At 36.6% G+C, this 12,649-nt stretch overlaps 1 non-coding gene across 1 annotated transcript; it reads left to right on the forward strand.

Annotated features, from left to right (window-relative positions):
• The first annotated feature begins 2,950 nt into the window (after positions 1 to 2,950).
• On the forward strand, positions 2,951 to 3,056 carry LOC139887416 (small nucleolar RNA R71). Its single transcript, XR_011773249.1, has one exon. It is a non-coding gene; the product is annotated as a small nucleolar RNA R71 (small nucleolar RNA).
• Positions 3,057 to 12,649: the final 9,593 nt, after the last annotated feature.

A 12,649-nucleotide genomic window follows, 5' to 3' on the forward strand; every position in this document is an offset into this window, starting at 1 on the left:
GGAGGTCTTCAAACAATGTTAAAAACTGTATCTATAGAATTTCGCAGTCTTCGGAATGGTGATCTCCACAGTAAGACTCTGTAGCTTTGCACAGATTTGTTAAAAGACGAAGCTGAGAAGAAGTGAACAGCAATCCTGATCCGAGCATTAATGTCACCGTCTTTGAGTAAATCTCCTGACATCCAGCTTTAAATGTGAAACTAGGATCTGTGGATTCGTGGAAGATATGTGATATCTGCTTCGTAATATAGGTGGCGATGTTGACTCGATCTGGTTCAAGATGAGAGAACGGATTGTTTCGCCATACTTCCTCCGTAACAGAGTATCGTAACTCTTGAATAATCAGATCAGCATGGTGATAAATTGTTACGTAAATCACTAGTCTGTCTGGTGTGCTTTCGAAATTATCTCTTTCTAGGAGAGCGAACAAGCTATGAATATCCTCGATCATTTGCAAATCAGAGTGATAAGTCGGGCGTCCGGTGGAAAGATCCATGTGCTTCCGGATGAGAGTCAGTAGTGCTCGTTGGTTTGCTGAGAACGAAAGTGCAGATCCGACTAAGGCGTTATAAACCTTAGAGTAAATGATCTTCTGATCTCTACAGAATCTTGTCTCAAGAATAGTGGGAACCACTGAATTGTGCCCTCGTTGCCTTTTTCTTGGTAGATATGATCGTGAAGAGAATTGATAAAGTCTTGAATGCGTTCTTCTAGGATTTCAACATCATTGTCTTCTCTTCGGAGATAGAGGTTGTGTTCTTCTCGGATAGCCATAATTCGTTCTGTTAAGCGTAGCGAAAAATCAATTATTGATTTACGGATGGCTTCGAGAATATCTTCAAATTCATCGGTATCATTGATGAAGGTTATCATGTCTGCGTGAGTAGATATGACCGGAATCCGATCTGAAGAAGAGTCAGGCTACCCTTAATCTGGTCCGGTTAGAGAGTGTGAGTTATTCAGAATGTCTTCATGTTGCTCTTCCTCGTCATCATCGGTATATTGTTCTTCTGAGGATGTGTCTGATGAACGGGTTTCTTCAGTATTCTGATTCTCCACTTTGATACTTATAGGATCAATTTCTATATCGTTAACCTCAGCCTTGTCGGTCTTCTTCTTGAAGCGAATGATTAAACTGTGATCTTCCGTCTCAAGCCTCATTAATTCTTCATGATGCTTAGTGCTTAGAGCGGGTATTGTTGCGGTTTCTTTTATGTCTTTCATTTCCTCTTCCTCTTCAGATTCCTCCTCTTCCTCTATTTCTTCACTGGGATCCTCTTCTTCTATTTCTGGGTCATCTACAGACTTTGATTCGACACCCATCTCGATATCATCGGCTGGTGGTGACGACTCGTCATCGGAAGTGATCCGTCTGGTGGAAATAGCAAACATCTCTGCATGTCCAAAAAGATCGGTTGGTCGGTCAATTTTGAAGGTAACGCTCTCCTCATGTGATCGTAAGATCAAGGTTTGATTGTACACATCAATGATAGTCCTAGCCGTATTCATGAAAGGTCTTCCTAACACTACTGGTATGTGTAGGTCTTCCTTAATATCCATTACTACGAAATCCGTAGGATACAAGAATTTGTCTACTTTCACCAAGACGTTCTCAACTATGCCCTTAGGATATCAAATTGTGTGATCGGCGAGTTGGATTGTCATTTTAGTTGGTGACAAGTCTCCTAAATCTAATCTATTGTAGAGAGAGTAGGGGATCAGGTTGATACTTGCTCCTAAATCTGCTAGAGCATGAATGGTTCCAGATTGGTATATTAAACACGGGAAAATAAATCGGCCCATATCTCCTAGCTTATGTGGTAGAGAGTTCCTGAGTAATGCAGAGTAGTCTTCACTTAGTGGAATTTTGTTAGAATCTGGTATCCTTTCCTTTGTAGAGAGAAGCCTTCGGATGTATCTTTTCTAGTTGGGGACTTTGGACATAGTGTCCAGGAATCTTCCATCAAGTTTGAAGGAATCAAGCTTGGATGGTTCTTCTTGTAGCCTTCCAGGATAGGGTATACGAACTGGAGTTTCAGGGGTCAGCTTCTAAGTAAATGTCGATTTATTCTTGAGCCTAGCTGACCTTCTCCGTGGTTCTTCCTTTGGGATTACAGAATCCATTTGCTTTGCTACTTCTATGTGGGGATTTTGGATAGTATTACTTGGTAACCTTCCCCGCGGTCGGGTTTCATGGCGCTGTGATAACTGTCCGAGCTGCGTTTCTAGACTTTTGAGTAGAGCCAATTGATTTGTCATTAGTGTCTCCGTCTGATCTTGCTTGGCTGCAGTTCTTTGATTTAGCTTTTGTTGTCCTTGAATGAACTGAGTCACCTGATCATCAGCTCCGAGAATGGGGTTAGTTGCTTTTGTAATCTAGGTGGTAGGGGAATTTTCCTTGAATGGCGGACCAGTGAGTGGAAGTGGTTGATCGTAGGTCAATTGAGATTGCTGGGCTGGATAAGGTGGTTAGCGATAGCAAAAAGGTTGATTGCTTCGCTGAAATTGATTAACCCTAGGTTGTTGATTGAATCCAGGATTTGGTGGACGAGCTGGGTATTGAACATAACAGACTGAACCGTCAGGGTTTTCGTACTCAACTTGATATTCTTCAGTAGGTTGCGGGTTAGTACAATTAACACAAGCCTGAGCTTAGTTGACCTGCTGCGGTTGCGTCTTCAATTCTCCGAGTTGTTTAGCAAGAGATTCCATCTTATCCGTGAGGGATTTTATGGCCTCTGTTTGATTGTTAAGTGTAAGGAGTGGGGCAGATGATGAAGTTGTTTCACCACTGTTTCAGTCATGATGATGCATTGTCATGTTCTCGAGCAATTCCCATGCTTCGTCTGCGGTTTGGTTCATCAGATTCCCTTGAGCTGCTGCATCCATCGTCATCCTATGATTTACCGTAAGACCATTGTAGAAGGTACGGATTTGGGCTGACCGTTCTAGCTGGTGATTAGGGCATTTCTTCAGCAGGGTTTTGAATCGCTCCCATGCAGTGTAAAGAGATTCATCATAACTTTGTTTGAAGTTAATGATGTCATTCTTAAGCTTGGTTTGTTTAGAAGGAGGGAAATATTTGGTTAGGAATTTAGTAGCCATCTCCGTCCATGATGTGATGGAATCTTTTTCTAGTCCTTCGAACCAGGTTTGAGCATGATGAGTGAGAGAATAGGGAAACAAGTATAGCCGGACTGTATCTTGTCATATCCCTGGCTGTTTGTAGGAGTTCGAAAGAGATATGAATTTATCAAGGTGAGAATTAGGATCGTCATTCGGTAATCCATGAAACTGACAGCTATTCTGGATGAGCTGGATGATTTGATGTTTTAACTCGAATGAGTGTCCTTGAATCTCCAGAAATCTGATCGGTCCTCCTCGACCTTCAATCGAGGGTTTGGTATTTTCTGCTGAAGTAACGCGTAACGCCATTAGATTTTTGATTCGTGTTTCCTTGCGTGCTTTAGAGATTATTGCGTCTGGATTAGGTACGAATAACAACGGCCCTGGTCTAGATCGGGTTTGGGTCATACACTGGGTATGCCTTTTTGTTTTCAATTTTTAGCAAATAAACTAAATTTCTAAAGTAATCTAGGGTAATCTAAACTAGTCTAAGGTAGTCTAATCTAAAGAAATCTAATTTAAGGTAATCTAATTTAATCAACGAACTATCCTATGGTTGAATATGTTTTTGATTCTGGCTACTGATTCCCTGGTATTTCGATAACAGAGCTCCGCACAAACTATTCAACAAACCAAGTGGCCAGGCCGACTACGGAGAGGCAGGATCCTTTTGGTCCCAATATAATTGGCGACTGTTCAGAAAATCCAACAACCAAGTCCGTGTATAATTGTCTTTCTTAGACACCACTAAATGCTTGTGAATAAGTTTGATAAAGAGCAGTATTTCCTGATACCAGTTCCCCGGCAGCGGCACCAAAAACTATACTCCCCCTTGATATGGCCGAAATGGACGGTTTTATTTGTGTGGTGTCGTCAGGCCGCAGCACGTCAGAATTAACCACCAAGGGGGTGGGTACTGTTTTAGTTTTATATTAGCGGGGCCTAAATCGTACTACTCCTTAGTATGAGTAAAGGAAGTATGACCTAGAGTCGTATTTTTGAGATATCAGTAGAATTGAACCTATATTTAAGCCTAAAATAGTTAGGAAGGAGTAGTGGTTAATTAATTTTAGGATTTTCTAATTTATAAGACAGATAAAGTAAATGCGATAAAATTCGTAATTCAGATAAGGTTAAAGTGAGTGCATACTATGACTTCATCAGTTATTCTGCCGAGATTATGGAATGCTGGCTCATGGATAGGCAGAGGCCTTGTATTCATTACACTAGTCCTAACGCCCCTATCATAAGACATGTCACTGGGTACTATTTTAGGCTTGAAGATTCTGAATAGACAGCAATGTCCCTTACCCCCGATGCCCGTGCAGTCTGACTACAGGCATATACGTTCAGACGGCTCATCCAATTGAGGGACCCGGTTGGGTGACGTATTAACATTCCACAATGGTCTAAACTTTCTTAAGCATAATAGAATACATGGTTTACCATATCTGAGAGACGTGATGTGTTTCAATGCTTTCATTAATGATTGGTTTTAAAAGATAGTTAGGCCCTTTAAAAAGAGTTCAACCATAAAGAACACCATGGCCAAGTCAAGCTGACTTCCATGAACACGTTCGGTTATCCTAACGGTCCAATCCTTTATGTGTCTAAACAAACAGTTCCTTAATTAACTAAGAATCCCTCAAGTGGGGTGCAATGCTTGAGACCGCGTTATGGTGCAGTGTACTAATCAACACTAACCGGGTTCCATGGCCTTACTTAGCAGACGTACAGCTTACAACAACCGCTGTGCTTTAGCGTGCACGTACTATGTTTATATGCTTGGTGACTACACTAGAATGGACTGAGACTGACAATGTACTAAGGGTCTAGTCAGATGTTTCACTACGAAAGAGTCCTCAGTCGGAATCCAAAGCTTGATAGACTTACTACAACCGGTGTGCCTCATTCGATCTTACTTTGTATCCAATAGACTTCTCTTACCAAGGGGTGATGAAAGGACCCATTCATATACATTATAAATGATTCTCAATAGTTGATTACATCGCGAGGTATTTTGTAACGACCCGACTTTTTCGACTTGCTTTTATGCCTTGTATTTTAGCGAAACTACGTATTTGTGCGTACTGTGCTACTTTATACTCTGGAACCTTTATATACATGGTTTACTTTCATTTGTATATTAAAACGTGCCTTAGAGTACGTAGGATACTTAACTTGATCACCGGAAGCCTTATTGACCGTTAGTGTCACTTGACGTTACGAACAAACTGCGAACCGTGCACACATTTAACTTTTGTCATAATCGGAATATTATGACTACGAAATATTAATTATTATTTTATAATAATAATTACTTGGGTTTTTGGATGCTTAATTATGCGTAGTAATTTAATTATGCTTACTAGTTAGTCTTGTTGGACTTTCTACCTTGTTGGACCTAAGCCCACCCTACTCTAGCTAGTAGCCCATTTATTTAGCCCACTTATTAATTACTAGTGACTCATTAGCATGTAAGACAAATGCCCATTTATTAGAGGGAACATGTGTAACATCCCGCATTTTTCCGTTAAATTTATTTTAACACCGTCTTTTTTTTAGATAATATCTCCCGTTATCTAAATTCTACCTTTCATTGACTAACATTCATACTATTCCCGTTATTTAATTATAACATCACTCGTTTACTCTAGCGCTTTTAGAAATATTCGTTCGGTTAATTCACGCATCCGCTTTGAAACTTGAGGGACCGAAGTTGTCAAGTGGACAAACTAGTTGACTAGGTCAACTAGTCAACCCACCTTTCTCATCCATTCATTTCATTCATCTCCCACCTCCTCTTTCTCTCTTCTCTACTTCCATTTTTGGAACTTAAACACCCAACTCACAAAATCATCATCTAAATCCAGATCAAGAGGCAAACATCAAAACAAATTATATTTTCGTGATCCTCTCTTCATCCTCTACATTTTGGTACCAATTTCATCAAGTTTGGGTAACTTTCTAAAAATACTAAATTTCTCTAAATTCGTTTTATATACTTGAAATGATGTTAGTTAGTGTCTATGGCTCGTGTATAACATGAATATATGTTTTGTTTGCTCGATTTGTTGTTTTGAGTAACTAGTTTGAACATTTGAAATGGGTTTACTTAACCTTGCATTTTGGAAGATTAAATGTTGTTTAAATGCTAAAGTCCATGTTTTAATTGTGTTACTAGTATCACTAGCTTCGTTTTGATGCATAGGTTGATTAAGAAAACTTCAAAAACATGATTATTGATTTTTGTGAATTTTGGTTAGGATTTGATAGACTTAAAACGAACTTTTGATATTTGAATGCCATGAAATGCTATTAGTAAGTGTTTAGTTGTAATGTGTGTTTCATTACCTTCAAAACGGCATATCACATGTGTGAATTGGATTCCCGAATCTTAAAATGCATTTTGTGAACTTGAAACTTTGAAAATAAACCTTCAATGATCACTTGACGAGATTTCGGTTATTGTAATTGATGTTTTTGCTTGATGAAAAGTGGTTAGTTTTATTCCTTGTCAAAAGATATTTCCAACGATATAAGATACGCATTCTAAGTGTTTACGGTTCGTATTTTGTGCTAAAATGAATTTTGGATCAAGACTCGAACTTTTAAAACAGACCAGGCACCAGGCCACGCCTATTGGCGCGGCGCGACACCAGGGGCCGCGGCGCGGCATTTGCCGTTTTTGGTTTCTGACCTACTTTATCAAATTTCGAAAAATATTTACTATGCTACACACCTCCGATTCACATGTAACTTGTTCTAACATGCTTATATATGAATAATAACCTCAGAAAAAAAGTTCGGGACCCGACCCGAACGTGTTGACTTTTCGTTGACTTAGACTTGACCGAGTTTGACTTTTAGTCAAACTTAACCAAACACTTATGCAATTGTTCAAATCTTATTTTATACTTGATTCTTGCATGAAACTTGACAACGTGATTCACATGCTATATTTAATCGAGTTGTAACGAGCCATAGGACTAATTGAACACATTTCGCCAGACCTTGTGTCGTAACCGGTTAATTGATACAACTTACTTGTTTAGATCAAGACTAAGCAACTTTCATGCACACGTTTACTTTGTGAAGTACATTTATACTCGTGCACTCGAGGTGAGATCATAGTCCCACCTTTTCAACAACTTTTATACTTTTAAATCGTGGGCTGAGAAACATAAACTTTGTTACATCTTGTACTACTTACTTTTATGTTTTGAACACAAGTCCGATGAAACAAACATTCTACAGCGAGTTTAGAGCAAAATCCTCAATTCGATTATCATTAGTTACACTTGCCGGGTGTAACCGAGAACTTATGTTGTATGGATCCATATGGGTTTGACAAACCTGTAGTGACCCGAACTTTTCTATGTTTATATATATTAATTGAGATTGATATTTACATGATTAAATGCTTCCAACATATTAAGCAATCAAACTTGTTAAGACTTGATTAATTGAAATAGGTTTCATATAGACAATTGACTACCCAAGTTGACCGGTGATTCACGAACGTTAAAACTTGTAAAAACTATATGATGACATATATATGGTTATATATATAGTTAACATGATATTATGATAAGTAAACATATCATTAAGTATATTAACAATGAACTACATATGTAAAAACAAGACTACTAACTTAATGATTTTGAAACGAGACATATATGTAACGATTATCATTGTAACGACATTTAATGTATATATATCATATTAAGAGATATTTGTACATCATAATATCATGATAATATAATAATTTAAAATCTCTTTTGATATTATAAACATTGGGTTAACAACATTTAACAAGATCGTTAACCTAAAGGTTTCAAAACAACATTTACATGTAACGACTAACGATGACTTAACGACTCAGTTAAAATGTATATACATGTAGTGTTTTAATATGTATTCATACACTTTTGAAAGACTTCAAGACACTTATCAAAATACTTCTACTTAACAAATATGCTTACAATTACATCCTCGTTCAGTTTCATCAACAATTCTACTCGTATGCACCCGTATTCGTACTCGTACAATACACAGCTTTTAGATGTATGTACTATTGGTATATACACTCCAATGATCAGCTCTTAGCAGCCCATGTGATTCACCTAACACATGTGGGAACCATCATTTGGCAACTAGCATGAAATATCTCATAAAATTACAAAAATATGAGTAATCATTCATGACTTATTTACATGAAAACAAAATTACATATCCTTTATATCTAATCCATACACCAACGACCAAAAACACCTACAAACACTTTCATTCTTCAATTTTCTTCATCTAATTGATCTCTCTCAAGTTCTATCTTCAAGTTCTAAGTGTTCTTCATAAATTCCAAAAGTTCTAGTTTCATAAAATCAAGAATACTTTCAAGTTTGCTAGCTCACTTCCAATCTTGTAAGGTGATCATCCAACCTCAAGAAATCTTTGTTTCTTACAGTAGGTTATCATTCTAATACAAGGTAATAATCATATTCAAACTTTGGTTCAATTTCTATAACTATAACAATCTTATTTCAAGTGATGATCTTACTTGAACTTGTTTTCGTGTCATGATTCTGCTTCAAGAACTTCGAGCCATCCAAGGATCCGTTGAAGCTAGATCCATTTTTCTCTTTTCCAGTAGGTTTATCCAAGGAACTTAAGGTAGTAATGATGTTCATAACATCATTCGATTCATACATATAAAGCTATCTTATTCGAAGGTTTAAACTTGTAATCACTAGAACATAGTTTAGTTAATTCTAAACTTGTTCGCAAACAAAAGTTAATCCTTCTAACTTGACTTTTAAAATCAACTAAACACATGTTCTATATCTATATGATATGCTAACTTAATGATTTAAAACCTGAAAACACGAAAAACACCGTAAAACCGGATTTACGCCGTCGTAGTAACACCGCGGGCTGTTTTGGGTTAGTTAATTAAAAACTATGATAAACTTTGATTTAAAAGTTATTATTCTGAGAAAATGATTTTTATTATGAACATGAAACTATATCCAAAAATTATGGTTAAACTCAAAGTGGAAGTATGTTTTCTAAAATGGTCATCTAGACGTCGTTCTTTCGACTGAAATGACTACCTTTACAAAAACGACTTGTAACTTATTTCTCCGACTATAAACCTATACTTTTCTGTTTCGATTCATAAAATAGAGTTCAATATGAAACCATAGCAATTTGATTCACTCAAAACGGATTTAAAATGAAGAAGTTATGGGTAAAACAAGATTGGATAATTTTTCTCATTTTAGCTACGTGAAAATTGGTAACAAATCTATTCCAACCATAACTTAATCAACTTGTATTGTATATCATGTAATCTTGAGATACCATAGACACGTATACAATGTTTCGACCTATCATGTCGACACATCTATATATATTTCGGAACAACCATAGACACTCTATATGTGAATGTTGGAGTTAGCTGTACAGGGTTGAGGTTGATTCCAAAATATATATAGTTTGAGTTGTGATCAATACTGAGATACGTATACACTGGGTCGTGGATTGATTCAAGATAACATTTATCGATTTATTTCTGTACATCTAACTGTGGACAACTAGTTGTAGGTTACTAACGAGGACAGCTGACTTAATAAACTTAAAACATCAAAATATATTAAAAGTGTTGTAAATATATTTTAAACATACTTTGATATATATGTATATATTGTTATAGGTTCGTGAATCAACCGGTGGTCAAGTCTTACTTCCCGACGAAGTAAAAATCTGTGAAAGTGAGTTATAGTCCCACTTTTAAAATCTAATATTTTTGGGATGAGAATACATGTAGGTTTTATAAATGATTTACAAAATAGACACAAGTACGTGAAACTACATTCTATGGTTGAATTATCAAAATTGAATATGCCCCTTTTTATTAAGTCTGGTAATCTAAGAATTAGGGAACAGACACCCTAATTGACGCGAATCCTAAAGATAGATCTATTGGGCCTAACAAACCCCATCCAAAGAACCGGATGCTTTAGTACTTTGAAATTTATATCATATCCGAAGGGTGTCCCGGAATGATGGGGATATTCTTATATATGCATCTTGTTAATGTCGGTTACCAGGTGTTCACCATATGAATGATTTTTATCTCTATGTATGGGATGTGTATTGAAATATGAAATCTTGTGGTCTATTATTATGATTTGATATATATAGGTTAAACCTATAACTCACCAACATTTTTGTTGACGTTTTAAGCATGTTTATTCTCAGGTGATTATTAAGAGCTTCCGCTGTCGCATACTTAAATAAGGACGAGATTTGGAGTCCATGCTTGTATGATATTGTGTAAAAACTGCATTCAAGAAACTTATTTTGTTGTAACATATTTGTATTGTAAACCATTATGTAATGGTCGTGTGTAAACAGGATATTTTAGATTATCATTATTTGATAATCTACGTAAAGCTTTTTAAACCTTTATTGATGAAATAAAGGTTATGGTTTGTTTTAAAATGAATGCAGTCTTTGAAAAACGTCTCATATAGAGGTCAAAACTTCGCAACGAAATCAATTAATATGGAACGTTTTTAATCAATAAGAACGGGACATTTCAGTTGGTATCCGAGCGTTGGTCTTAGAGAACCAGAAAATTTGCATTAGTGTGTCTTATCGAGTTTGTTAGGATGCATTAGTGATTCTGGACTTCGACCGTGTTTTCTTTAAAAATGATTGCTTAACATTTTTGTTGGAAACTATATATTTTTAACATATGAATATTATGTGATATATTAATCTCTTAACGTGTTTGATATTATGTGATAGATGTCTACCTCTAGAACAAGTCCCATTAACTCACCTAATAATAATGAAGAGTCAAATGTAAATTGGAATGATTCGTGGACTGATTCACAAGTTCCCGAAGAGGAACCGGAAGAAGAGTCGGAACCGGAAGAAGAATCGGAACCGGAAGAAGAATCGGAACCGGAAGAAGAATCGGAACCGGTGGGGGAAATAATAAAACGGTTAAGTAAAATAGAATCCTCAACCAACCGACCAAGGTTAATTATGGTCAATGGTGTTTCCGCCAAGGAAGCAAAATATTGGGAGGATTACCAATTCTCCGATGAATCGGATTCCGACGAGAATTCCAATGATGTTATAGAAATTACCCCAACTGAATTTAAAAAGGCAAAAGAAAATAATAAGGGAAAGGGCATAAAAATAGAGAAATCTAATTCCAACCCCGATGAACTTTATATGTATCGTCAACCCCCGAAGTCCTTAAGTTATAACAATGACCCGGGAACCTCTAAACCACCAGGTTTTTCTAAACCAATGTGGACAACGACGGCTCGTATTAGGGGAACATCATATATCCCTAGAAACTTGGCAAAACGAACCAAAACCGAAGAAGAAGAAACGAGCGAGTCGGAATAAGATAGTTGTATTCGTGTGGTGTAATATATGTAATATAGTGTTCTTATGCTTTATGATATATGTAAAAATTGCTTGTATTAATAAGTATTTTTTTATGAATCTAACTCTTGTCTATTTTACAGTTTAAAAACACAAAATGGATAGACAACCCAATATTTTAAGAGACCTACCCGGAGACATGATTGATGAAATCTTGTCTAGAGTCGGCCAGAATTCCTCGGCACAACTATTTAAGGCGAGATCAGTTTGTAAGACATTCGAAGAACATTCCAAGAATGTCTTGGTTTATAAGAGACTTTCGTTTGAAAGATGGGGGATAGCACATTGGGAAACCCATAAGTTACGATGTGTTTACTTTGACGCATATATTGCGGGGAACCCAAATGCTATTTTACGCAACGGGTTAAGAAATTATTTTGACTCAATATATCCGAATATTGGACTTCGTGATTTAGAAAAAGCGGCTAACATGCAACATAAAGAAGCATGTTATGCTTACGGATTAGTAATGTTCGCTTCTCACCAAAGTGAGAACAAGAACATCGGGCTACAACTATTAAACAAAACGTTTCCACAAGTGACGGAGTCGGTAATTGGGGTAAGAAATGAGGTTTTTAGATTGTTACGGGACTGTTGGACATTACGTAACCCTCGTCCTTTTGACGATGTTACAACACGCTGTCTTATCAACGGCCATAACGGTTATGTTCCACAAGACCAAGGATGGGAAGTAATCCTAGTAAAACCAGAATGCATGACTTGTTTCTGGACGTATGAATTACGTGTCTTTATTGTCTTTGCTGAACGACTTGTGTACTAGCTAGAATTATCTTCACAACTATCTTGTATCAAAGTTATTGTGTGCTATATTTCATGCTTTATGTAAAATAAGCGGTATTGTAAGTTTGTAAAATATTGTATAAAAGTTTGAACGCGAAATATTATTATAATCAGTTTTTCATATAGAATTGTAGTAGTTGAATTGTATATTAGCTACTAAGTATGAACTTAACGGGTAGGTACTGAAATGTCCCGTTCTTATTGATTAAAAACGTTCCATATTAATTGATTTCGTTGCGAGGTTTTGACCTCT

Source organism: Rutidosis leptorrhynchoides, chromosome 1, assembly GCF_046630445.1.
Source record: "Rutidosis leptorrhynchoides isolate AG116_Rl617_1_P2 chromosome 1, CSIRO_AGI_Rlap_v1, whole genome shotgun sequence".
Classification (NCBI taxonomy): domain Eukaryota; kingdom Viridiplantae; phylum Streptophyta; class Magnoliopsida; order Asterales; family Asteraceae; genus Rutidosis; species Rutidosis leptorrhynchoides.